This window comes from Acomys minous, assembly GCF_964271855.1.
Source record: "Acomys minous genome assembly, chromosome: 11".
Taxonomy (NCBI): Eukaryota; Metazoa; Chordata; class Mammalia; order Rodentia; family Muridae; genus Acomys; species Acomys minous.
Window position 1 is genome coordinate 68,674,937 of NC_140492.1, and position 27,672 is coordinate 68,702,608.

A 27,672-nucleotide genomic window follows, 5' to 3' on the forward strand; every position below is an offset into this window, starting at 1 on the left:
AAGTGGAGTGACTGCTATTCCAGGGCAAGGAATCCAAGGCTCCAAGGACTTTTGAACAAATGGAGGACTTTCAAAACTAACCATCCCGGTTAGTTTTTGTCAACTTGACACAAGCTATAGTCATCTGGGAAAAGGAGCCACAATTGAGAAAATGCCTGTAGGTTGCTGTAGGCAAGCACAAAGGAGCATTTTTCCTGATTAATGATGGGGCAGGGGGGCTCTGATCACTGGAAGTGGCTGAGAATGCCACAGGGAGCAAGCCAGTAAGCAGCATCCCTCCATGGCCTCTGCATCAGCTACGGCTTCCAGGTTCCTAACTTGGGTTCCTGCCCTGACTTCCCTCACTGATGGAGTGTGACCTAAGAATTAAAGCTGAAATAAACCCTTTCCATGTCAAACTGCTTTTGGCCATGACGTTTATCACAGCAATAGGGTCCTAACTTGAACAGCAATTCCAACAGGAGCAAATGGAAAAATGGATGGGGGATGGCGGTTGATTTCCTCCTTCCTTCTGTGAAATTTTGTCCCTTCCCCCAAACTGGTTACCAAGAAATAAAGAAGTAGCTAATAATTCTAAAACTGTATCTACCCTCTCAGAAGCTCTGTGGCCAGGCAGGCTTTGAGGTTTATGGTCAGTTCTGGAATTAGAACCTCTTCGTCCCCTGGGGAGCTCCCCTGGCAGCCCATGTGGGCCCCCACACCTGGAGCTTCACTGAGGAACTCCAGCACAGCACTGGCTGGCTGGGCACTGAAGAACACAGACCCAGAGTCATGCAGTGAGCCAAAATTAGCCTCTTTACAAGCCCACGGAAGCAGGATGATGAGAGGCCGTTGCCCAAAATATACAGGAAGGTGAAAACTCTCTCTGCTTTTTTCGCATGCCCCACTCACAACTTCCTTTCTGGTACCACCTATCTCTCCACAGACAGTAAGCCAAACGGGATCTCAGGTGAGTCAGTGTCTGCATCGCATTCCCCAAGAAATCCACGGTGGGCAACTTCAGGGCCACAACAGAGTTAGGTCCAGAGTTAGGCAGAGGGTGAGTTTTGTAGTCAATCCTGAACTTGGGCCAGCACCTTCATTAACTTTTCATGTTAAAAATATTGCTGCTATTCTAGCCCGGTGGTGGTGGTGCATGCCTTTAATCCTAGCACTTGGGAGGCAGAGGCAAGCGGATCTCTGTAAGTTTGAGGCTAGCCTGGTCTAAAAAAATCAAGTCCAGGACAGTCAAGGCTACACAGAGAAACCCTGTCTTGACAAAGCCAAAAAAAAATTTTTTTTGCTATTCTAGAAAAAAAAAAAGTTGAAGTTGCTGTTGTTAGGAGCACAGAGACAGTCTCTTACAGAAGTTGTGTTGCTGTTCCTTAGAAAGCAAACAAAATAAGTATTATAATAATTCAATTATTTTTTTCCTTCCAGACTGTTAGGGGGAGAAATCATCGTTCATCTTTAACCACATTTTTACATAGCACTTCCAAAAACCGACAAAGCACCGAGTGTCGGGGCAGACACCTGTAGTCCTAGCAAGTGGAAGTTGAGGCTAAAGGACTGGGTATCTGAGGCCAGCCTGGACTACAAGCAAGATCCTGCCTCAGATAATAATGAAATGAAGCAAAGGAAAACCTGCGTCCACACTGGAGAGAGGAAGTGAGTCCAGATGCCCGACCCGGATCTTCTAGATCCCGGGAAATTCATCTCTCCATCACTCTCCTCTATTATCTATTTCTTAATCTTGAGACTTTGGCTTCTTTTTCTACTTTTTTCCCCCTCAAGTCTTGCCCATGCTATTGTGAGGATATTTTCCATGTTGCCGCCTTGGAGGATCCCACCCAAGTGATCAGCAGTGTTTAGAAGCTCCTCGGTGACAGTGTCTCACGGAGTACAAGAGCTGGGAATGGTGGCCATTTTTCATCTCTTTATTTTACCTGTAAAACAAATACCTGAAGCCCACGGAGAGGGTGCTGTGCCCACATTCTGCAGGCTGGATCTGTAAGTCCTATTGATGTCAAAACCGGGGTTATAAGGCTTGTGTCCCAGAAGCCCAGTAGCCAGGTGCAGTCCTGCCTTCAGAACAGAAGGCAAGGTTAGGAAAGAACAGGACTCCACCAAGCCAGCTCCTGTCCTGTTGTTGAGAAAACCGAAAGATCCTGTTCACTGAAGTCTAAGGCAAGCTTGCTGATCCATTGTAATGCTTAGTCTTCCGTGTGTGACGTAGGTGAGACCTAGAAAGGTAACCCAAGCCCCCCCCCCTCCCAAAGCCCAGGCTTTTGTATGCCCAGTCACTGAGGTACCTTGTGCTTAGTAGCCCTGTTCTCGGCGCACTCAGCGAGCCAAATGTCACCCTGCTTGTCAGAGACAGTTGGACTTAAAATTTTCCAGACGCAGGTGGCTGACTCAGCCCTCGCTTTGCTGTGGCAATGGTGATCAGGCAGCAGCTGTTGGCTCGCATGATGTGTTCCCAGAGCAACATGGTGAGTGTGAGCTGCCAGCATTGGAGGCTCGGGGAACGCGGGGTGTTGAGCCAGTTAAACACCCCAAACTGCCCTGTCTCTCAGAAATAAGGGTGACTCATCAGAGCGCTCTGTGACTGGGAGAGGCATTTGCTTCTTAACCATTTCCATTGTTTGTCTATGGCTGACACAGACTGCACATTCTTTAAGGGGAGACACTGGCTTCCTCCTCCGTATTCACAGCGTAGCGTAAAGCATCACCTAAGACTAGAGATGGGCCACAGGCCCACAGGCTCCTCCAGCTCGCCTTGTGGCTGCACTCACAGTGGATGCTCCATAAATCCATACTAGTTGAACCATGGCTTCAGCAGTTGCAAAGAGCTTAGCAGTCAGGCGGTCTACACCAGTTGGAGAAAAGGTGCCCCTCCCTTCCAGGCAGACAGGGTTCATGGCCAGGCAAGAGGAACATGGGTTGAGTTTCGTCCCCTGGGTTGGAGACGCTGTGCAATGAGACATCTGTACCACCTGGACGGTGGCACCTTGCCAGAGACCATCCTGGCATACTTTCCGATGGGGAGCAGCACCTCCTGCCTTGGCAGCGGGCACTTCCCACCTTGCTCACTAGTATTCTCTTGTCTGAAGGAAATAAACGGAACACACACACACACACACACACACACACACACACACACACACACACACACACACACGGAAAGACCTCGCTGTGTCGCCACTCCACGCAGGGTGATTAAGGGGTTTGGAGGCTCCCCACCCCCACCCCTCTCCTCTCAATCCTGCTGTCTTTTGCTGGAAAGTCCCAGGATACAAACTGTCTTAGCGCTTGAGTTTTGCTCCCATTTCCTCCTGGTCTTTGAGGCAAGCACCTACGACCTTTTCTATCCCAAGCCCAAGCCTGCTTCCTCCATATGTTTCTAATCAGACAAGCTGTCCTTTTTTGATGCTCCCGTCACTCTGTGGCACCTCCCTGTGAGCCTCCCATGTTGCTCTGACCTTTGTTACTGACACTTTTCCTGCACGCTACTATAACGGAACGCAAGCGCCCATTTCTTCAGCCCTGTCTGCAAGGCTTCATGTATGCATCCTGTGTCTGCCTAGATACTTAACCTGGCACAACCCTGAATCCCACCCCCCTCAAAGTGATCTATTTACAAACACGTTGGTGGACACTTTTGACTTCGTAAAGGATATATTTTATAAGAGCAAGTACCTTCATATTTACAAACCTTTGTAAGCATTTCTGTTCTCCAAATTCTTGCTGGGCATCCTTTCCAGAGTTTCTTATTATGACATAATAACTTCCCGAGCATGCCAAGTTGGATAGCTACACTCGACTTCTGCCTGCCTTCCACATTTGTTGCATTGGGTTTATTATCTCCTTATTGTAAAAGACAGAAAAAGTCCATGTTGGCCCAACCCCTACCTGCAACCTTGCACACGCTATGCAGGCTCTTTGTCAAGATTGGCTTCTCTAGAACGAATCCAGACTAAGTAGAGCCAAATGGTTTCATGTGACATGTATGTTTGCCTCAGTGATGCCCTACAGCCCAGCACAGAAAGATGTACACAAGAAGTCTGTGCCCAGTGAAGAGGTACACAGTAAGCCTGTGCTCAGTGAACATGTATGCAGTAAGCATGTGTTTGGTGAACATGCATGCAGTAAGCATGTGCTCATTGAACATGTATACAGTAAGCATGTGCTCAGTGAGCATATGTGGAGTAATCCTGCGCTCAGTGAGCATGTATGCAGTAAGTGTGTGCTTGGTGAACATGTATGCATTAGGTATGTGCTCAGTGAACATGTAGGTAGTAAGCCTGCACTCAATGAACATGTACACAGTAAGCCTGTGCTTGGGGCCTGCCTCTCAAAAGAACAGAATACAAACATTTCTAAGCCCTTTCTGTCTTTCCATTTCTTTTTCCTCCCAGATGAGGCCCATGGCTTGAGTCAGCCGGCAGTACCTGAAGAGGTAGCAGGAGCTTTAACAAATATTTATGAAAGGAATAAGTCAGTGTGTGTCATGGAAAGTAGAAAAGGTGAAGGAAGAACTCACACCCATGTGTCACAGAAAACTCTCACACCACGTGTGTCAGCCTGGCTGATGACAGCTCTGAGATGCTACCCAGGGTACCAGGGATAAAGAGCAGATAGTGGATGACAGGGTGAAGGGTGAGCACAGTGTCCCAGCATCCGCTTTGCCCTCATCACAGTGGGTAAGGAAGTGGAGAGCCTCAATTCCTTCTTGCTTTCATTAGCCTGCCTGCTGGTGGCCGAGTGTGAATTAACTGCCAGGGTCCCTGAGTGCTTTCCGGCAGCCACATTTGCAGCTTCCCCCACCCAGGCCCCGGGTGAGCGCCTCTGCACTCTGCAGTAAGCTTTTCTTGGCCACAGCTCCATACAGGGACCTTCACTGCCCACTGACAGAAAAGAATTCTTGGGCTGTGGAAACGGGTAAACTCCACATATTTTACAGATGAGAGTAAACTTCTGGTGACTCTAAATGGGGTGTGAAATGGACAGAAGTCATTCTGCTGATGTGACATGCCTGAAATAACATCACCACCGCTGCTACCCCCACGCAGACACCTGCGTCATGGAAAGAGAAGGTCCCACAAGTCCTGGTTCCTCTGCCACTCCTGCGTCCAGTCCCTTACCACAGTCCCAGGTCACTTTCTCCATTTTTCTAATTTTACATTTTTTTCCTCTGTTTTCTTGAGTGTATGGGGATTTTGTTTTGTTTTGTTTTGTTGTTTGGTTGGTTGGTTTTTGGTTTTTGGTTTTGTTTTGTTTTTTGCTTTGTTTTGTTTTGTTTTAGAAATGCTCTATTTGTCCTGGAGGAAGACAGTCCAAGGTCATGCAAAGGCAAATGAGAGGACATCACAATCTTCAGTCCTGAGACTTTATCCATCTATCAGATCCCCTTTCTGGCTAGCTGCATTGATCCGGAGCTCGTATAACTGTGGAGGAGAAATGATCTCCAATCTACTGCCACTGGGTCAGGATTATTTCCAAAAAAAAAAATTTTTTTTTCCCCTCCTGAACAGGACCAACGATAATGAACATCACAGACACGGAGTTCCTAGAAAACAGAGAACTTGTTGATTTATTTTTATGTTTATATATTTTTTTCTCTCTGCTTTGCTTGGAATGTTTAGGCAGCCCATACCCCTGGATTTCTAGGTTAAAGAAAACTAAACAGCCAGAGGATATTGTATTTTTCAAGTAATTGTCCTCTGTCTCGATGTCAGCTGGTTTCGCGCAGCCACCAGCACTCTGATCAAAGCCCTGCCAGCCCGGAGTGCCCCATCAGATCATGCATGCACACATAGGTCCCCACCAAACGCCCGGCATCCGTGGGTGTGCAGCACGTGTTTATGTGTGTGCGCCCGTGTGTTTGTGGGGGGGCGCGTGTGTCTGCTCGCGCGGGTGTGTGGCGGGGGCGGGCTCTGCGCCTGTTGGGGGGGAGGCAGGGTTCCGCAGCGAGAGTGGCAGCTGGACTTGAGATGCTGCGAGGGACAGGGTGCAGAGCCGCAGTGCTGTAGCAGGCAGCAGAGGCAACCTGCCCTTCCAGCAGCCAAGCCCCTAGCGGAGGCGGAAGACCCCAAGCCGCCAACCCTGGTGGCCTCCTGATGTCTCCGCCCCAGAGAGGGTTGCACCGTGAGGACGCTTGGGCGCCCGCTTCGGTCCCCTACTGTCTCTCGGTTCCTCTTCCCTCCCAAGTAAGGGAATAAGCGGCTAAGAGGGAGCGCCCCCCGGCAAGCGCGCAACCAAGTGTTGCATGGTGAGGTAAGACCGCGGCCGGGAACCAGGGGTCAACAGCTTGGGGGGCGGGGGGGGGGGACCGGGTAGCAACTTGAAAAGCCAGGGCAAAGCAAGAGCGAGTCCCGCAGACAGCAACGGAGACGAGGCCCTTGCGCCTATCCTGACAGCGCCACCTGCCACAAACCCGGGCCAGAGGGGATGCGCCAGTGGACTGTGCAGGGTGGGGTCCCCCTCCCTGTGCGATCGGTGCAGACGGGAAGGTGTGCAGGCTACGGGCGGCCTTGCTTCGGGCAATTTGCTAAAGCAACTGGTCAAACGTCATCCTTCCTTTCGTTAGCTCCTGGGTACCCAGATCGCAGCACAGTGAGCCCGAGGGCTGAGGAGAGCAGGGGATATCTCTCTGCTGCCTGGCTGCCAGAGCCTCTGACAGTCCCGCGGGCTTCTGAGACTTTGGGACACTCCAAGTTCAAAGACTGTGGGGTAGTAGGCTTAGAGAGAAGCGGAAGAGAATGCAGACAGGCACCTTGGCAAATAAAAGGGGGGAGCCTCCGTGGCGATCTAAAACTGACCTGTTTCTTTTGGGTCACAAGACCTGTCTGTGTTTGTATCTCGGAAGGGGCACAGTCAGAATCACCTGTGGGGCTGTGGGGCTGTGGGGCGTTCGAAAACTCCGCCAGACCGCCGCACCCCATACCTTCCGATGTCCCTTTTCTCAAGACTAGTAAACCAGAATTTGAGCGGGGGGGGGGGCAGGGGGCCTGTGGAGTTCTTAAAAGCACCATCCCCGTCGCCGCCAGTGGACAGGGAAGAAAAGCGCCATATGCAAGCGGTCCTGCTGTGCAATTCAGGGTTGCAGGGTAGCCGAGAGACCCCCTCCTTCAGTCGCCGGGGGGTAGAGTGGTAGGGGGTTGTCAAGAGGGTTTGCTGAGGGACAAGGTGACTTGTGACTGAACCGCAGGGGAATTCAGGAGTGATGTGTGAACCTGCCGGCTCACTTGTGCGGGTGCTAGGTTAATCTGCCCGTGCCTCATTAGCATATGATGACCTCCCGTTGAGGAGGAGGACTTAGGAGAGCTGTTTGTCGTGTTTTCGTTTGAAGGCCTTAGGGGACACATCGGGAGCTAGAGGTGTACAGCGACCACCTCCAAAGTTAATGAGGGACAGCAGTCAGACACAAGACTGGAAACTGGCCCTCTGGTCTGGATGGGGACATCGATTTTGTTATCTCGGTGCCTGGGATACAGTGTTCATAAAACGCAGCTCCAAGAGCCACTTGCAGGAGCAGAGTACCCTCACAGTCAGTAAAGGACTGAAGGACGTTGGCACACAGCACCAACAGCAAAAAACCAAACGCACACTCACACACAGCCTTTTACAACTATACCCCTTCTACGTCTTCGGGTGTCCCCAAACGTGGTGCTTCTTGCTTATGATTGTATTTGCCCAGAATTCCACTTTGAATATAAATTATACTCATTAAATAAAACAGCTGCAAGTAAGTTAATTTCCTGTGGTGTTTCTGATCTGATCTGAGCTAAGCACCCCACTCCCACCCCCATCCCTTGAACATTTAACTCCAGCATTGTAGGCATTAGTGTTTCTGGAAGAGATCTGGGGATGGGAAGTGTGTGTGTGTGTATGTGTGTGTGTGTGTGTGTGTGTGTGTGTGTGTGTGTGTCTGTGTCTGTGTGTGTGTGTCTGTCTGTCTGTGTGTCTGTGTCTGTGTGTATGTACATCTCCCATGTCTGTCTGTGTGTACATTTTCCCATGTATGCGTACACATCCCATGCCTCCGTGTGTACATACCCCCAGTGTGTGTGCACATGTGTGTACATGTCCCATGTCTGTGTACATGCATGTTTGTGTGTATGTGTGTGTGTGTGTTCATGCCCAATATCTGTATGGACACGTTCTATGTTACTCTGTGTGTACACGTTGTCATCCTGTCCCCCATTCCCCATGCGTATATATGCTGTGTTTGTGTGTGCATACATGCCCCATGCCTCTGCTTGTACATACCTCATGTCTCTCTCTCTCTCTCTTCCTGTGTGTGTGTGTGTGTGTGTGTGTGTGTGTGTGTGTGTTCATGCCGAATATCTGTGTGGACTCGTTCTATATTACTCTGTGTGTACACGTCGTCATCCCGTCCCCCATGTGTATACATGCCGTGTGTGTGTGTATGTGTGTGTGTGTGTGTGTGTGTGTGTGTGTGTGTGTGTGTGTGTGTAAGAGCCTCTATTAGTTTCCACCTCATTTTTAGAGACAGGGTCTCACTAACCACAGAGCTCACTGGTTCAACTAGACTGGCTGGCCATGAAGCCTGGGGACCCTCCATCTCTGCTGGACCACAGCTGGCTTGCCCTGCTTTGTGCATGGGTGTGAGGGCTGGAACTCAGCTCTCTGTGCTCAGGCAGCAGGCATCCTTCTGATGAGCCACCTCCCTGGCCCCCATCCACCCTATAGTTTTACATAGTCTTTTGTTCAAATCAAGCTCAATACGAGGGAAAACAATAAACATCAGAGCAGCTTGGAATGGAGAGTCTCAGAAATGGAAGAAGCCCCTGCGATCATCTCCCCTGGCTTCTCCACTGCCCACCCCACTTAACACCAACAAGTGTCAAGGACACCGCCCCCCAAGCTCTCACCCTCCCAGAGGCTCAACACATGTGAGACTCTGTGTGAGTGTCTGCCAACGCTGGCCCCCAGCTCCTCCCCTGAAAGGGAAAGAGGAAGTGCTGTTTCATTGTGGGTAACATTCTTTAAAAATATATATATCATATTGTACTACAGTATCATGCTATATTCTTAACAAAATAGTAGTTCCTGCTCATTGCAGAAAATTTGGAGAGTTAAAAAAAAAAAAAAAAGACCATTACCCATGATTCCTGCCACCCACATCCCACATTTTAATACATTGACATATTTCTTTTCTGTCTATTTTTATGCCTTGAAAAATCATATGCTCCATAGAGGGCTAGCATTTGTAGGTAACCTAATAAATGTACTTTGCATGGTTTTAATGATTTTATCTTCATTATGTCATTTAGTCCTAGGAAGGTCCCTCTGAGATAGGTGTTATTATTATCAACCCCGTTTTTCTAGGATGGCAGAGTGTACAGGTGCCTCACTGCAGGGGCAGAGCTACAGTGCAGGTCCAAGCTCACTGACTCCAAGGTGCGGTCGCTATTACTCCTCTGGTTTTGTTCTGTTTTGTTTTGTTTTGTTTTGTTTTTCTCAATCAATCATGTAGTGAGCACCCCTCACCGACACCACTTCCCAGCTCTGTATTATATTACACCCTTAGCTATGTAAGTGGCAATGCTCTCTTCAGCAACTGCAAATAAGTTGGGACAAAAATCAGTTCCATGCACATTTCCAGCTCCTTCCTTCCAGTAGATTCGCAGAAGGAAAAATACCACGCCAAAGGACATGACTAATTGAGGCTCCTTATAGGTTCACAAGAAGCCACTGTTCCTTACAGGTACAAAGAGCTGCACTGACTAACACTTCCATTTCCGTAAAGGCAGCTCTACCACAGTCTAAGTAGGTAACCCTTAGCTACTCAAGAATTGTCCAAGAGCTTCACAGAGCAAAGCCACAGATATGAACATGCCCAGCCCGGTGGGAGGAGTCACATAGAACACCTAGTTTATACACTCAAATATGGATACGGAAACCATTTCATATGAAGCTACAGCTATTTAGTACTGTTGTTTTCTAAGACACACATAGACTAGACTAGCCTCAAACTCCCAGCAATCCTCCTGCCTCAGCCTCCCAAGTGATGGGACTACAGGCCTCTACAACCATGGCTTTAAAATGGTACCTATTTTTGCATGAAGGACTGTGGGCTATACAATATATATAACATCCCACAACGTCACACCATGATTACATCAAACGTCTCCCTTATAAACACGCAGCATCACGATCACAGCCGGGTTCCATAGGCTTCCATGAGCCTTTTATAAGCTTCATAGTCTGGCCATAGCTTATCAGTAAAGCCCTTGCTGTGTTCGCGCAAGGGATGGCAGGATGTGGAAGAAGGAGACTGCGCTTAGATCTCACTACCAACAGAAATAAGAAAGAGGTGTGTGGTGTGTGCCTATAATCCGCTGGGGAGGCAGAGAGAGGAGGCTGCTAAGTGAACTCCAGGTTCAGTGAGAGACTATGTCTTAAAAATATAGAGTGGAAAAAAGTCGAGGTAGAGAGACTTCTGATCATACATATAAATGCAGACACACACATACATGCAGAGAGAGAGAGAGAGAGAGAGAGAGAGAGAGAGAGAGAGAGAGAAGAGAGAGAGAGAAAGAGAGAGAGAGAGAGAAGAGAGAGAGAGGGAGAGAGAGAGAGAGAGAGAGAGAGAGAGAGAGAGAGAGAGAGAGAGAGAGATTATCAGTGCAAAATATCCTCAGGTCAAAGAAATTATGGCTAGCAGAAAAGAGAGCAATTTTTAGAGAAAATAGATTGGCCTTGGGCATGGCTTTTCTTTAGTGCGTGTGTGCCTTGATCCTACCTCCTCTACCAGCAGTTGGCTCAGTAGCCCCATGTTGTTACACATGCAATAATCATCAATGGAGTCTCGCCATGCAATCGACTTTTGCAAGACTCAGCTTGGGGCCGGACAGGTCCTTCTGAAAAACCCTCTCCCCTGCTGTGAATGGAAGATAGATGTTTCAGCAGCCCACAGCACATGCTTACCTCACCATGGGGAGAGCACCTCTTTGCATGTGTCTTCAGTAAGGTGCAGGCTCCCTGGGGGCAGAGCTATGCCTATGTTTCCAATGCATGCCCAGAGCCTGAGGCTTGTGCATAGGTGACAGCTCAGTAGATGGACCAACAAGCAAGACAGTCCCTTGCACTGTTCTGGGTGCCGGGTGCACGTTTCCCTTTCAATTTCTGTTCAGGTCAGTCTTTCTCCGAAACAGGCCTGAGGTAGATCTACGCTTGTGCTCTCCTTCTTTCCCACACTTAGCTAAACCTTCTAAATACAACACAAGTAAAGTTTCAGATTCCCAGTCTCTCTGGTTATAGACCTTGTGCCTGTGTGCTACAGGCAGCTTTTGGTGAACACATTGGAGCATGCACAACAAAACAAAACAAAATCTCCTTCTCTGCCAAGAATCCAGCATCCTAGAGTATGGACCGGGTGCCTGCGTCTATCTCGTTTTTTGTACATATTCTCTGTACAGCACCTGACCCAGAGGAATAGGGGAAACAGAGGAAAGGCAGCACTTACCCCCTGCCCCCTACCATGCTGCTAGGCCTTGGCATTTACTTGGCATTACATCTCATTCCATCCGTTCTTCCTGCTAACCTGCTAAGATATTTCTGACTGTCTTGTCACCCAGTGTTTCTCTTGGCCCTTCCAGCCATGACACTTCTATCGTGCATGACCGCAGGGACACACAGCCTCACCTAATACTCCTATCGCTACAACTCTGTCTCTTGGACAAGGATGGCGAATGTCAGAATGTTTGGGTAGCTTTGTCTGTGCTTGCAAAGCTGGTAGGAGAGATGGACTTTTCAGCACAGGTCCACATGGCCTCAGAGTTTCAAAGGCTGTATCCTTCGCCTTTGTACCAATGTCCATGGTGATGGTGATGGTGATGTGACTTGTCATCCTCTTGGCTCCCTGGGAAGCTGATAAAAGGGTGAGTCTGAAGGTGCTCCAAGACAAACCATCCACGCAATTTGTAGATGTAAACCAGCATTCAAGGGTGCAAAATCGTGCTCAGGGTGTCCGAGGTCTAGCCTCTGGAGAGACGAGAAAGAGAGGGAGGAACCCCACGGGCAAAGCATCTCAGCCAGGCACTGTTCTCCGCCAGTCTCACGGGAGCAGTGCTGGCTTGCCCAGGATCCCAGCCCTCTCCTTAAGGGAGGCCTAATTGCAGCACAAAGCGAAGAAAGCACCTCCCTCGTTCTTCATCTCTGTTTTCTTCTAAAAGCTTCCTGAGGTCGAGTTAGATGTTTATGCCATTAACGCTGGATGAGATTCCTGCCCACTCAAGTAACCCAGCCCGCCTTTAGACTGGCCCTGCACTGCCCCACTCACCGTCTCACTCCTGTTCCGTTGTTCTACAAGGGACACCTGGAATACAAAGTCAGGCCTTGACATTTATTCCAAATTATGTCCCATTCAGTTTGTCTTTCTTGCTAACCTGCTAAGATATTTCTGGATATATTGTCATCCAGCCAGCTTCCAGCCATCCCAAATCTAAAGTTCATGACCACATCACCTAAGTTATCAGTACAACCAATGAGTATTACAGGATTCTGAGGTATTTCTCTGTGTGCTGCAAGGCCTCAGTATGAATTCAATAAGCAGGCATGTTTTTGTAAGAATTATTCGGCTTTCTGTACTCTTTTCCAAGAGATTGTCGGTCACCACTTATCAAACATTTTGGGATGGTCCTGATTCCCCATCACTGATGCTCCCGTGGTCTGCCCTTCAGTACCTTTGGCAAAGAAGCAACACCACTGATTTGGTATAAACTACTTTTGGTGCGCTCACAATTAGCTCCTCCAGAACACAACTTCAGTGTGCAACCTAAAAGCAGGTTCCAAATGCTATTTCAGAACACTTTCTGGGATTATCATCAGCCCTCAAGATAAGAAACGTTTCCAAGTTACTTCCCCAATTAAAAAAAAAAAAAAGGCTTATATCTGTTCTGAAGGTGGTGCTCCTGGCGATGGTTAGACTGGTGATGATAGTGATGGTGGTGATATCAACAGTGGTGGGGGTGGGGTGGGGGTGGGGTGGCCCCCTTGTTGTATGATTATGGATAAGTTAATAATTGTGCTATAGTTACCTGAATTGCATGTTGTTCTTAGCATCCTAGAATGCTATTCAGTGATGATAAGAGGCATGTATGAATGTGTGGCACATCTACGAGTTTCTAGTATTTTTGAAAAGGTTGGAAAAGGAGCCAAGAGGGTGTCTCATCCCAAGTCATCTCAACACAGAACCCAAACACCAGAGCAGGCACACATACCTGACGTCCCAACTGCTTGAGAGACTGAAACAGGGGCGGGGGAGGGAGATCACAAGTTCAAGGCTGTGTTTAGTAGCACAGCATGCTAAAACAACACATAAGCAAACAAACAAAAAGGTAGGAGCTCTCCATCTACACGGGATGAGGCTGGCCTGGAGCTCACAGCAGCAAGGACCCACCATCTCTGTGCTCTGACCATCATCTCTCCAGGACAGGATTCTTTCTTCTCATCTTATCTTCCGAAGGTTTTGATTCGTGTGAAAAAAAATACCCGCTTCTCCTTTAAGAATTGGCTTCCTATGTCATTAACACCCCTATGAAAATGGGAAAAAATTATTTTTCTAGATGACAATGTTAAGAGGGAAGAGCAGGGGCAAAAATCTTAGGAATTTTTTCCTTCCTTCTTTCCTCCTTTCCTTCTTTCCTTCTTTCCTTCCTTCTGTCCCTCCCTCCTTCCCTCCCTCCTCTCTTCTCACTCTCTCTTTCTCTCTCTCTTTCTCCTTCCCTCCCTCCTTCCCTCCTTCTCTCTCTCTCTCTCTCCCTCCCTCTCTCTCTCTCTCTCACAAGGCCCACATAGCCCAGGCACCAAGCAGGCTCAAACTCACCACTTCTGCCTTGGCCTCCCAAGTACTAAGCTTACAAACATGGTCCAAGGCAAGAAAGGCACACAAGAGAGAAAGGGGGTTTAAGTGAGAGATTATTTTAATAATCAATGATAATCATTCTTTGCCCAAGTACCACATTTAGAAACAGCAATGTGTTTATATCCAAATGTTTCTCCCGATTCCAATCACAGGTGTGTGAGGCAGGCACCAGGGATGTCACGAGTCTGGTTCACTAGTGTGATCAGCTAAAGCAGAGGCTGTGAACTATTGAAAGAAAGCATAACAAAAAACTCAATGGCCACCAAGCATCTGATAAAACCAGATCTGCCCTCCCAGCCAATCATTTGAGCCTTACCCTCCTGTCTGTGTGGTGCACACAATGGAGGCATCTCTCTCAGTGCCTAGCTGTGTCATTGTCTACACAGGAACTGACTTTTCACTTTCCTGGTGGCTCATGTGGTGAGGAAGCCCTAAGCAGCCAGGGCTCGGCAGATCACTTTGATCCTCAGTTACTGAGGCACCAACTGTTTGGGCCTCAGTGTTTTCATTGCCCACTGTATTTCTGGACTTCCCAGCTCTGGGACAACAGGAAAACTGTCACAGCAACCCCACCTCTAACTAAAGCAATTGAGCTTACAAAATAGCTCTCTATCTTCTGAGGCACCAGATGGTCTTTCCAGAAACTTTGCTGGCCAAGGTGGGTGTTTTTATGCCGACCACCTCCATCCTAAAGTTACATCAGGGAGGATGTCCATGAGCTCAACAACCTACCTCAGGACATCACTGACAGAAATGCCAGCATGCCTAGCAGGTGGATGCTTCTTAACTACTAGGAAGCAACAGCCATGAGTCCCTGTAACTGAGAATGTCCCGCTCTGCCCAGACACCTGCTATCCTAACCCCCTAAGTCAGGCAGTCACAGCACATGCCTCCCTGAAGAGACAGTCATGATCCCAAGAGTGCATTGAGCACGCACTGTGTGCCCCACACAGGAACCAGGCCTGAACACCCACTGTGTGCCCCACACAGGAACCAGGCCTGAGCACCCACTGTGTGCCCCACACAGGAACCAGGCAAGCGTTTTCTAGCAATTATGTGGGGCAGAGGCAGAAACAGACAGTGCTGCTCTTAGATGAAAGTCAGAGGCAAATCCACAGACTGAGAAGTTGTTTACTCAAAATGATCTGGCCAATCAGGAAATTGAAAGTTGAGAATGGGAAAAGATGTTCTGTGAAAAAAGAATCCACAAAGCCACCCTGGGGTGTATTGTGTAATTCCAGCACTGGAGAGTTAGAGACCAGCCTGGGTTACCAAGTAAGCGCCTGCCTGAAAAAAATAATTAAAAGACACATAAGGCCTTAGAGAATGGGTCAGTCACTAAAGTGCACACTACACAAGCATAAGTACCCAAATTTGATCATCAGCATCCTTGTCAAAATGCCCAAGGAATGACATTTACTTGCCCAGTAAAGGTGAGGGCTGATGTATAGACTCCACAGAACACACTCAAAAAACCAGGCAGGCGTGGCTGCTACTCGTAATTCAAGAGTTTGGGAGACAGAAATGGGATCCGAGAGGGAAGCTGGCTCTCAAAGTCAGGGTTCAGCAAAAGACCTGCCCTCAATAAATAAAGTGGGCTGTTATCCTCGGGCCTCTGCACACACAGACACACACACAGGGGCGTGTGCACACACATACACACACACACAAGTGCATACATGTACGACACAGACATGTGCAGACAACAGCATTGAAGCACAGATGTAACAGGGTGCACTTGTGATCCCTGGGGTGATCCCTGGAGCTCACTGGCCATTAAGTCTAAGCTACTTGACAAGTTCCAGACCCTGTCTCAGAAAGCAATCAGATGGCATCTAAGAATCAGCACCTGAGGTTGACCTCTGACCTCTGCATACATGTGCACACAGGCGCATGTGCCACTGCATACTCAAGTACACATGCACACATGCCAACATCTATGCACACAATGGCCAAATGAACAGTGGGACAGCTCAAACATAGATAAAATGTATAAATGTTATTAATATTCTTATAAAAATGCAATTTTATTCTTAATAACATATATAACAATTTAATTACAACCAAAGTTTTGCCACTGTGATAAATGGATGGAACATGGAAACACATACCATGTGCTGTCATTCATATTTGGAGCCTCAAGCAATTAGTCTCACAGAGGTCAATAATAGAACGGAGTTGGGACTGGTTGCACAGGTTTATAATGCCAGCTACTTGGGAGGCTGAGGCAGGAGGATGGAGCTAAAGGCTCATCTAAACTGCAGAGTTAGGCTCACAGCCAGCCTGGACAATTTATTAAAAACTTGTCTCAAAACAGGGAAGATGCAATCAGAAGGCTGGGGGTGTGTTCATAGTACAGCACTTGCCCAGCATGTGTGGAACCCTGAGATGGATCACAGAGACTGTGAACACTGAAAATAAAACATAAAAATGTTGTCATCAGAGACCAGAGAGAGACAGGATAGAGAAGAAAGGGATGGTTGGTCAATGGGTACCAAGTCACAGACGGGAACAGTACTGCCATGACAGTGTACAGGACTGTATGCAGATAATGTAGGGGCCTGCATATAGACAATGTAAAGGACTATATGTAGGCACTGTAGGGAAGTGTTTCTAGGTACTAAAGGGGCCTTTGTATAGATACTGCAAGAGATAGGGGTGGCTCCCGTAGGTTCATGTATTTGCATGCCTGGTCCCCAGTTGGAGAATTGTTTGGAAGAATTAGGGGATGTGGCCTTGTTTTGGTGGGTGTGGCCTTGTTGACGAAGGTCAGTCACTGGGAGGGGGCTTTGGAGTTTCAAAAGCCCATGCCAGGCCCAGTTTCTGTTGCCTGAGGATCAAGATGTAAAGCTCTTAGATACTTACTTAGTATGAATACTAAATTTCTTATTTTGTAATGTAGAAAAACCATAGTTTTTTGTTGTTGTTGTTGTTGTTGTTAACATAGAGATAGAAACATAAATATATTTTAAATAGGAGCATGTCAATATAAAGCTAGATTTCCTATGTTGAATCTCAAATTTAGGGGGTAGAGCTGGAATTTTCATAGCCAAGATTAAAAGCTAAATAAGCAAACAGAAAGGAGACATAAAAATAAAAAGTATAAGATAAGATGATAAGAGGGAGGCCAAACATACACATTATCACATTAAGGGTGGATGGTTTAATTATTTCTATTAAAAGGCAAAGACCTTGGCAGGGTCCCAGTTCTCAATACATGCTGTTTTACACAAAATGGGGCAGAACAGGGAAGGAGAGAAAAGAACACAGGTATACCAAGAAAGCTCAAATGGAGGAAGGAAGGGTGCCACCAATATTAAACAATATTGAATTTAATATGGAAACAGAAATATCACATTTGTGGGTATTTTTATTCTGAATGGCAAGTATTAAAAAAATAATTTGGGCAAACGCAGTTGCAGAGAGAAGTCTTAACATTCCTGCTTCGGTCTTCAACAAATTGGGTGATCAAAATAAATAAACACAGAAAGAATTTTAAGGACCTAGTAACATGATAATGCGGAGATGCATGGGATTTACGTTAAAAACGAACATGTCTATCTATTGAAATGATTATGAAATATTAAAAAGTATTTTTATCTCCTCATAGTGAGGAGAACAAGCACTCTGGAAAGTAGAATTTTTCTGAGAGTGAGAGGAAAATAAAACGGAAATGCGGTGCTCCTGAGTGATGGGTTCTTGGGACTCAGCGCTGGGTTGGATCCTCACGCACTTCCTCACCACTCCCCATCCAGCACACGGAGGGAAGACGCCAGAGACTCATTAGCTGACAAGAGCGCCTCCTTCAAGAACAAGTAAAAGAATTCACAGAGACCATCATAAAAATACTTTGCCAAAACCAAGCATGGTGTTAGATGCCTTTAATCCCAGCACTCGGAAGGCAGAGGCAGGCAGATCTTTATGAGTTCGAGGCCAGCCTGGTCTACAAAGTGTGTCCAGGACAGCCAAGGCTACACAGAAAAACCTTGTCTCAAAAAACAAAAACAAGCCAAAACAAACCAAAAACAACAAAAGCAAAACCAAACAAAAAAAACTTTTGTCAGTGTTCATGACCATCCTTAAAAAAAAAAAAAAAAAAAGAACGAGTAAAAGTGAAACACAGGAGCTGAGGAAAAAACAAAAGGGGGCCCCAGAGAACAGCACAGAGGGTGTGAACGAGCCCATCCGCTCCCAGCTGGACACCTAAGGGAACAGCTGCAGTCCTAACGAGGGGCAAGAAGGCATGGCTTCCGCCAACAGGAAGAGATGAAGTGCAGCCCCGCTGTCAGGAGATGTGGATGCAATGTAGAAGGACTCCTAAGAACTCCTAAGCTGGGTCAAAACTCAAACTGAGCTTGAGGAGGAAGTAAGCCAGCTTACCATGCACCGGGGGCCCAACTGCAATACAGCTTTAGAACTGTGAACTAAAGAAAATGCACGCACTGTAATTAAAAAAAACAAAACTTCAAAACATCTTAAGGTTTTAAAGTGTTCGTCTGTTTCTGCTGCGTACCAAAGCACGTTTTTAATTAATGGGGTGGGGCAGGAGACAGTTTGTGACAGTAGCTTCTTTCTTTCCAGCATGTGGATCTTTCCAGCATGTGGAGGGGTGAGGGGTGGAGGTAGGGGAAGTTGTCCAACTTAGGAGCAAGCACCTTCCTTTCCTTGAGAGCCAGTTGTAGGGCTTTTCCCCAGTCATGCATTTTCCAAATCAAAGGGTCTAAGAAAGCATGTTCCACGCATACAAATAAAATGAGAAATTGAAAGGAAGTATTCAAGACAATAGTAGTAACAATAAAGAAAATGACACCAAACACCTCAATTATAATAACCACTCTTTATTTGCTAAGAGCAACATTTTAGTGTGTGTGTGTGTGTGTCTGTGTGTTAGAGACAGGCTCTCCCTCACTATTTCATGATACTTGTTAAAATTAATATCATGTCCACAGTATTTATATATAATTTTGTGGGATTTTTCTCCTTCCATTTTGACAATGAGGTGACTTTCAAATCTAAGTGTGTGCCACCTGCCTACATATTCCTTGGCAATGTGCCTTCATCTTTCCTTTTCAGAAGCGAAGCCGCAGGCTCACCCTGTGACGTTTTCCATGAAGGAATACTTCTTATTCCTCTGCATTGGGAAGGGTTTAATACTCCCCAGCACTGGGAAACTTCAAGCCAACTCCCATCCAGAACCTTACAGTCAGCACGTCTTTGTAACAACAGCAAGAGGCCTGCCTAATCTAGAGTTCAGCTATTAGAACAGGCCTTGTCTTCCCGGCCGTTGTGATCTGAGGAGAGTGGGTTCTTCACAACTGCTTCCTAGCATTTGCTCAGCCTGCTGGGCCCAAGGCAGAAGTCATTCATCCGCTTAGACTTCTGATGTCCACGTCCATAGCAGTGAGGAAAGACATGTGAGGTGCCTGCCTTCTGCCAGAATGAGGTTTTTGTGGGTGTCTACTTCACTGCCTTAACTTCCTATGTCCCAGAAGAGTCATGGGGAGGCACACACCCCTCAGTTCCTCCTTGTGGCATCGCTTACTGTGGTATCACTCAGGTCCTGTCACTCATTCTGCTCTGTCACGAGCATCCCCAGGAGCTCTACCCTTGGGTTCACAAATCCCAACCACAAACTAATTTGGGTCCAAAACTCCCTAGTGTTCTTTTTAACTGCGCAGACTGTGTGTGTGTGTGTGTGTGTGTGTGTGTGTGTGTGTGTGTGTGTGTGTGTGTATGTGTGTGTGTGTGTGTATGAGAGAGAGACAGAGGGAGAGACAGAGAGAGAGACAGAGACACAGACAGAGATAGAGACAGAGACAGAGACAGAGGCAGAAATGGAGACACAGAGAGACAGAAAGACAGAGACAGAAAGACAGAGGCAAAGATGGAGACACAGAGAGACAGAAAGACAGAGACACAGAGACAGAAAGACAGACAGAGAGACAGAGAGAGTCCCACCTTTTGTTTGTTTGTTTTGTTTTTTTGCTTTTTTTTTAACCAGTAGTTCTAGACAATGGGCAGATTCGCTGTAACCCGGCTCTCTGATGGGCTTCCTCAGTAGCGGTCTAGGCAAGCATACAGCCACGCCCACGCCAGTCAGCTCACACTTCCAGCGAGATGCAAGCGAGGGCCGAGGACCAACAGCTCGACAGCAGCGTAACTTGCCGCCTTATCCCAGTATCCCAACCATCAGCAGAAAGAATGGATGGAAGGTCTACCCCATTTTCAGTCCCTTCGGAGTCTCTGGATGGTGAAGAAAAAGGAACCAGATACGAGCTGACAGTCAGAATTGAAACTATTGGCTTCAGGACAGGTTCCTATGCAGAGCGATTACGAAGACAGGAGGCTAATGCCGGCCAGTGAGGAAGCCCAGGAGTAGAAGATGCTGTCACCAGGACCGAGAGGAGAGAAGGGAAGAAAGCATAGGAGTGCTATCTACACTAACTCAAGAAGTGCTTTCTGATCCTCTACTGAGATTTTAGAAGGAGTGGACTTACCAAGCTTAGTGAATGTGGAGTGACATTTCCATTGAAAAAGCCCTTTAATTGTGGAGGAAAATGTGGGAGGGGGGGTAGGTTTGATTGACAGGTTTTAGAAGTCACACCCAGCAAATGGCTGGAGGAATGAATAAAGGCACATGGTTCCACCAGCAACAGGGTGTCTTTATGACCAACTCAAGTCAGCGTGTGATTTCACATTCTGATCAAAACAATGTCAGTCAATCAAATAAAATTAATCCTCCCCCCCCCCCCCCGCCGCTTTCTTCTTCTCATGTGGGGCTGGTTTCTGTCGGCTATTTTTAACTAGTTCAAAGTGATTTACCCACAAAGGCTAGTCCCTGCCGCTGGGTGGCAATTCATTAAGTGCTTTTTGCCAGATGACTCACTCTCATGTCTCCTGCCTCACTGGCCTCCTCCAGCCCCCGCTCCGAGCCTGCAAGCCCTTGTTGCACGAAGTCTGTCATTCTCTGCTTTACTCATCAGGTGCCTGTGCACACCAAGGGGAACCGGGGTACTTCTTGTGCCTTTATCTCTCGTTCTTGAAAGCATCCTCTTTCTGTCCCATTTCTTTCCTTAAACTGAACACTGTTGTCCTTCACTTCACGCCCTTCCATTCCCAAGCCCTGTCCATGTCTGTGTGTGCGAGCACAGGTGAGCACATGCCACAGTGTAGAGGTCAGAGGGCAACCTCGGGTACTTCCTTTACCATGTCCTGGTGTTCACGACCCTGTGTATCCCAGTCTACTCTACCCAGTAGGTTCCATGGATTCTCCTGCTTCCGCTCTCATCTCTGCATAGAGTGCTACCATGTGTGCCACCATGCCCAGCTTTCCAACGGCTTTGGGAACTTGAGCTCAGATCTGCATGCTTATGGAGCAAATTTTGCCTACCGAGCCATGCCCCTAACCTGTCTTTGTTTTCCTTAGCCCCACAACGTAAGGTAACAGATACTCTCACCCACATTCCCAATGAGGAAATATGAGTTTAGGAGATTGAGATGCTGACTCATCCTGGTGGCCCTTGGGGCCGTGCTCGCTCCTGTTTCCTGACAGATAATGACTTCCAACTGTAGCAGGACATTGTCGGTTCATCGATCTCCGCATCGGAACCAGTCCAAGAAAAGAGCTGAGTAAAAGCCTTTTATAACTCAGGTCCCGGGTACACTCCATGCGCTCTGAACACACACACTCCCCCACTGGACCCGGGTGCATGCTTCAATAAACTGGGTCCATTAATTTGAAAGATTCAGGAGAAACAGCATGTTGCATCATAGCTTTAAACCCAGCACTCCGGCGACAAAGGCAGGCAGATCTCTGAGTTTGAGGACAGCCTGGTCTACAGAGCAAGTTCCAGGATGCCTGGAAAAATCCTGTCTCAAAAACCAAAAACAAACATTAAAAAAATCCTAATTGGCTTGAACTGGAGAACTCATTCGCTTTATTTTAAGTGAAGTTAAAAAGGCTTCTTTTTTTTTTTTTTTTTTTTTCCAAGAGAGGGTTTCTCTATCTAGCCTTGGCTGTCCTGAAATCACTTTGTAAACCAGGCTGGCCTCAAACTCATAGTAATCTGCCTGCTCTGCCTCCAAAGTACTGGGATTACAGTCGTGCGCCACCATGCCCTGTGAAATTCTTAAATTAAGTTCAATTTAGGAGTTTTGGAGGTTCTGTTTTTGTTGTAGTTGTTGTTGTTTTGTTTTGTTTCGTTTTTCTAGACAGGGTTTCTCTGTGTAGCCTGGACTGTCCTGGACTCACTTTGTAGACCAGGCTGGCCTCAAACTCATGGAGACTCTCCTGCCTCTGCCTCCCAAGTGCTGAGATTAAAGGCATGCACCACCATGCCTGGCTTTTTTTTTTTTTTAAGAAATGCTTAAAGGACAGTTGTATCCTCAAAACCTCCCACCTACCTGTACTTTTAGTGTTTTTTTTTACTTCTGTTTTTATACATTTTTATTGAAATACAGTTGCAACACTTTTCCCCTTCCTATTTCCCCCTCCATCCCCTTCCAAGTCCCCTCCCTTGGAGAAGCAGGGGAAACAATTCTTACCATGTCCCGCCCTCGACAGAGAACCATAGGTAACAACGCTGCCGATGGAGGGAGAATGCGCCTCTCTCAAGGCTAAGCCTTCTTATTCATTTTCCAATACAAAGTAGTCAGCCCTAAAACTATATGCATACAAACAATTTTCCTGCCTCCAGCCCGCGTGTTTATGGCAGTAAGCAAGTCTTGTCTGCTCTTCTCAATCTAGCATGGCTGTGTCTTTGCATGACTCACTCTCCTTCCTCTGAGCTTTTCACACACACAGTTCAAATACAATGGCTTCAGGGAATGCATGACTGTCTTCCACGTCTCATCTCTGCAATCCACGGCTCCTACTAACAGACTGGGAAATGCACAAGCATAGATGACTTGGTGCACACTGTGTTAACCAAACTTTATAGAAAAGAACATGATAAACAGAGGACAGAAGAGGATTTCAAGTGGGGGGAAAAAAGTCCTCTGTGGTGCACAAAATAAAGTCCTAGTATAGAAAGACTGAAGGAGCAAGCCACCCACTGATGTAACTCGAGTGTGTATTCTTGCATGGCCCACAAGCACTGCACACACTCACAAATAACACTCATCAGTTGTAAAAGTCACAATACATTGTTTGTGTTACAACTTCACTCACAATACACGTACTCACACCAGTCCTCCTGGGCACAGGCAGTGGTAGACATCCACCTCCAAGTGAATCTTTCACTGGGTTCCCCAAAAGCAGAACTACAGATTTTCATGGAGTGTTTGCTCATAATTTACCACATCTCCTGTCTGTTTATGTCTCCTGTTTCACTGATGGCACTGCCGGGTGTTGTCACCCTCCTTTTGTCTTTCCCTGCCATACTAAGCTAGATTCATGGGTTTTGATGTTGATACTGGTTTTTATTAAACAGCACTGCCAACAACAACAAAGAGTGTTTGGTTTTACCAATTATTTTGGTTTTTTTATTTTAAGATTTATTTATTTATTATGTATACAGTGCTTTGCTTGCATGCACACCAGAAGAGGGCATTAGATAACACTACATATGGTTGTGGGCCACATGTGGTTGCTGGGAATTGAACTCAGAACTTCTGGAAGAGCAGGCAGTGCTCTTAACCACTGAGCCATCTCTCCAGCCCCCTTATTTTGCTTTTTATTTCTTTTTAAAGATTTTTTTACGTGCATCGGTATTTTGCCTACATATATGTCCGTGTGTGGGTGTTGAATTCCCTGGAACTGGGTTACAGACAGTTGTGAGCTGCCATGAAGGTGCTGGGAATTGAACATGGATCCTTCGGAAGAGCAGCGTAACTGCTGCTGAGCTATCTCTCCAGTTCCTTGTTTTTATTTCTAAGTCATTTCTGACTTTATAGCAGCCTTTTTTTAGTTTGCTTAGACTACTTTTGTACTTATTTTCTTATTGTAAGTTGGAGGCTCGATTCATCTTTTTTAAGTGGGTGTTGTTGTTTCCGTGGATGGCTGAGTGAGCGAGCAGATGAGGGCTTACTTAAGTGGTTTGGTGGGTGGGGGTGGGGTGGAGGGTGGTGGGTGGGCAGTGGGTGAGATTGCTTTTGACCAACCATGTTCTGTAAGAAATTTGATCAAGGCTACATGTGTACTTTAAGCATTGCTCTAAATTGTGCATCTATTAAAATCGACACATAATGTTCCCAAGTTTTTGTTTTCTTTTTAAGCAAGAACTTCCCTAAGAATGCATGGAGATTTTTCCTTAGTTCCTGTATTTCAGAGATGAGACTGATGCCCAGATCCTTAGGTGGAGGTTGCCAGACAGCAGCAACACTAGTGTCACTGAGGCATGCTGTTGGATGGACTGGGGAGATGGCTGACAGCAAAGCCCCTGAAGCATAAAAATAAGGACATGAGTTTTGATTCTATCACTCACATTTTTAAAAAAAAAAATGGTACCTGTTATCCAGCTCTGAGGAAATGGAGACAGGAAGATGGGCAGGGGCTTGCTGGCCACTCTGTCCAGATGAATTGTTCTTCTCCAGACTCAGGGAGACATCTGGTCTCAGAAATAAAGTGGAGACACACACACACACACACACACACACACACACACACACATACACACACACACACACATACGCAACCGTGCACACACCCAGAACACAGGACTGAAGGGCTTGTCTAAAGGAGAAGCTGGTGTTGTTCTCGGCTTCTGGGAATAGTGAACTATTGAGAAGAGGGAGCCAGACCTTCTGACCACACTACTTTGTGTCAGTCAGCAAATTGCAAGCGTGCTGCCCTGGAGGAGGCGTGGTCTTAGGCAAGGAAGCCCCTCCTTAGCTGAAGCCACTGGCTGACCCTGAGCAAGGTGGGGGAACATCTTTCTTTCCAAATGGGAACCCAGTCAGAGCAGTTCAGCACCTACTGTTTATAGTTGTTGGGGTTTTGTTTTGTTTTGTTTTTTCAAGACACGGTTTCTCTATGCAGTTCTGGCTGTCCTGAAACTTGCTCTATAGACAAGGCAGGCCTCGAATTCAGAGGTCTACCTGCCTCTGCCTCCCAAATGCTGGAATTAAAGGGGTGTGCCACCACCACCTGACTTATAGTTTAATATTTTAACTAGTTTTTGATGTCAGCTTGTAATTTATATAAAGCATTCCCCCCATGAATCTTAACAAATCTATAAAGCACGACTTTTAGTGATGTCAGGGTATTTAATGTTCACGTATTTAACAACACGTACTTAGCAGCTCAGATACCATGCTTTCAGTTGTTGGAATTCTTGCTACTGTAAGCAACATGGCTGCAAATGTCCTTGGTGTGAAACCTCGCAGCCATTGTGCTGTTATTTTCACCTGTATATTTTAAAATAAACCCACAGAACTAAATTTTGTGAAAATTCATCTTTGGTGCTATAACTGGCTGTGTAATTTGGCTAATTTACCTCCACATCAGCAATAGTAGCTGCTTCCTTTCTTGTCAACAAAACTATTGCCTATTTTTTAATTGTTAACAATTGGATAGGTGGCACTAGGATTTTGCCATGCCTCTGTTCAATGAAGTATATAGTTTAAATGAATATGAAAAAAGTGAATGCTCTTCCCAGCCTAAGATGGTGGTAACAACACCGCGTCTAACATTGCAGAAGGGGAGTGAAATTACTGTTGAAAGGTGTTTTGAATAGTATTTCTTTTATTTCCTGACATTATCAAAGGAGGAACTTGAAGCCTAGAAAATAGAAGTAACAGCTCAAATCCTTAAAATTAGGCTGGGCGTGGTGGCACACGCTTTTAATCCCAGCACTGGGGAGGTAGAGGCAGACAGATCGCTGTGAGTTCAAGGCCAGCCTGTTCTAGGACAGCCAAGGCTACACAAAGAAACCCTGTCTCAAAAAAACAAAATATATAAATAAATAAATAAATAAATAAATAAATAAATAAAAATAAACCTGAAGGCTCCAAGTCACACTATAGCGCCCTCTGTGGTTGGGGGTAAATGTGTTCTTCCTTCCCACCTGCAGCTGTGGTTTTGGGGGGGCAGGGGTTCATGAATCCCTGAGAAGCATTTTTTATTTCATGCTTTATTCTAATGAAATTATTTAAAAATCTTCTTTATATGTTGTATTTTCTTGATAGCTGTCTCCTGTTATCTCTTTGTTTTCTTTTGTTTTGTTTTTTACATCTCTTTCTCTTTTTATTATTCAGATTATATCTCGATTGTTATCCCCTTGCTTGTCTCCTCCTGTTCCTCCCTCCCTCCCTCTTTCACTCTATTCCCATCCCCTTAGGTCTGTGACAGAAGGGGACCTCCTCCCCCACCATATGGTCACAGCCTATCAACTCTCATCTTGGTAGCCTTCCTATTCTTTCTCTGAGTGCTACCAGGCCTCCCCACCAGAGGAAGTGGTCAAATATGGGGCACCAGAGTTCAGGTCAGAGTCAGTCCCCGCTCTCCACACAATTGTGGAGAATGTCCTGTCCATTGGCTACATCTGAATATGTGCTCAATGCTTACTGCATGTTTGTCCTTGGTTGGTGCAGTAGTTTGAGGAGACCCCCCTGGGTCCAGATCTGCCTGTCATGATCTTCTTCTTGTAGGTTTCTAGGACCCTCTGGATCCTTCCATTTCTCCCTTCTCCCGTACTTCTCTCACCTAGAGTCCCAATAGGAAGTACCCCCATCTATCCCAATCTCTTGGTAAGTGAAGACTTTCATGGGACATGACTTTTGGGCTAGTGTCCAATTATAAGTGAGTATATACCATGTGAGTCTTTCTGCTTCTGGGTTAACTCACTCAGTATGATCATTTCTAGTTCAATCCATTTGTCCACAAATTTCGGGAATTCCTTGTTTTTAATAGCTGAGTAGTATTCCATAGTACAAATGTACCACAGCTTCTTTATCCATTCTTCTACTGAGGGATAATTAGGCTGTTTCCAGGTTCTGGCTATTATGAATAAGGCTGCTATGAACATGGTTGAGCATATGTCCTTGTTGTGTGTTGGAGCATCTTCTGGGTATATTCCAAGGAGTGTAATAGCTGGGTCTTGAGGTAGCCCTATTCCCAGTTTTCTCAGAAAGCACCAGATAGATTTCCAAAGTGGCTGTACTAGTTTGTATTCCCACCAGCAATAAAGGAGTGCTCCTCTCTCTCCACATCCTCACCAGCATGTGGTGTCGCTAGAAATTTTGATCTTAGCCATTCTAATGGGTGTAAGATGGAATCTCAGAGTTGTTTTGATTTGCATTTCTCTGATGACTAAGGAGGTTGAGCATTTCTTTAGGTGTTTCTCAGCCATTCGATATTCCTCTGTTGAGAATTCTCTGTTTAGTTCTGAGCCCCATTTCTTAATTGGGTTATTTGGTTTGGTGGTGTTTAATTTCTTGATCTCTTTATATATTTTGGATATTAGACCTTTGTCAGATGTAGAGTTGGTGAAGATCTTTTCCCAGTCTGTAGGCTGTGGCTTTGTTCTCTTGACAGTGTCTCCTGCCTTACAGAAGCTTCTCAGCCTCATGAAGTCCCGTTTATTAATTGTTGACCTTAAGGCCTGGGCTGTTGGTGTTCTGTTCAGGAAATTGTCTCCTGTGCCAATGTATTCCAGGCTCTTCCCCACTTTTTCTTCTAACAGATTTAGTGTCTCTGGTTTTATGTTGAGGTCTTTAATCCACTTGGACTTGAGTTTTGTGCATGGTGATAAATATGGGTCAACTTGCATTTTTCTACATCTAGACATCCAGTTAGATCAGCACCATTTGTTGAAGATGCTATCCTTTTTCCATTGGATAGATTTGACTTCTTTGTAAAA

The 27,672-nt window shown here is 46.4% G+C and overlaps 1 protein-coding gene across 2 annotated transcripts in view; it reads left to right on the top strand.

Annotated features, from left to right (window-relative positions):
• The first annotated feature begins 5,943 nt into the window (after positions 1-5,943).
• Positions 5,944-27,672, top strand: part of DGKG (diacylglycerol kinase gamma) — a 195,765-nt gene continuing 174,036 nt past the window's right edge. For both annotated transcript variants that reach the window (XM_084802209.1, XM_084802210.1), the window contains exon 1: positions 5,944-6,255. The gene's annotated coding sequence lies outside the window, so the exon portion shown is untranslated. The remainder of the gene's footprint in view (positions 6,256-27,672) is intronic.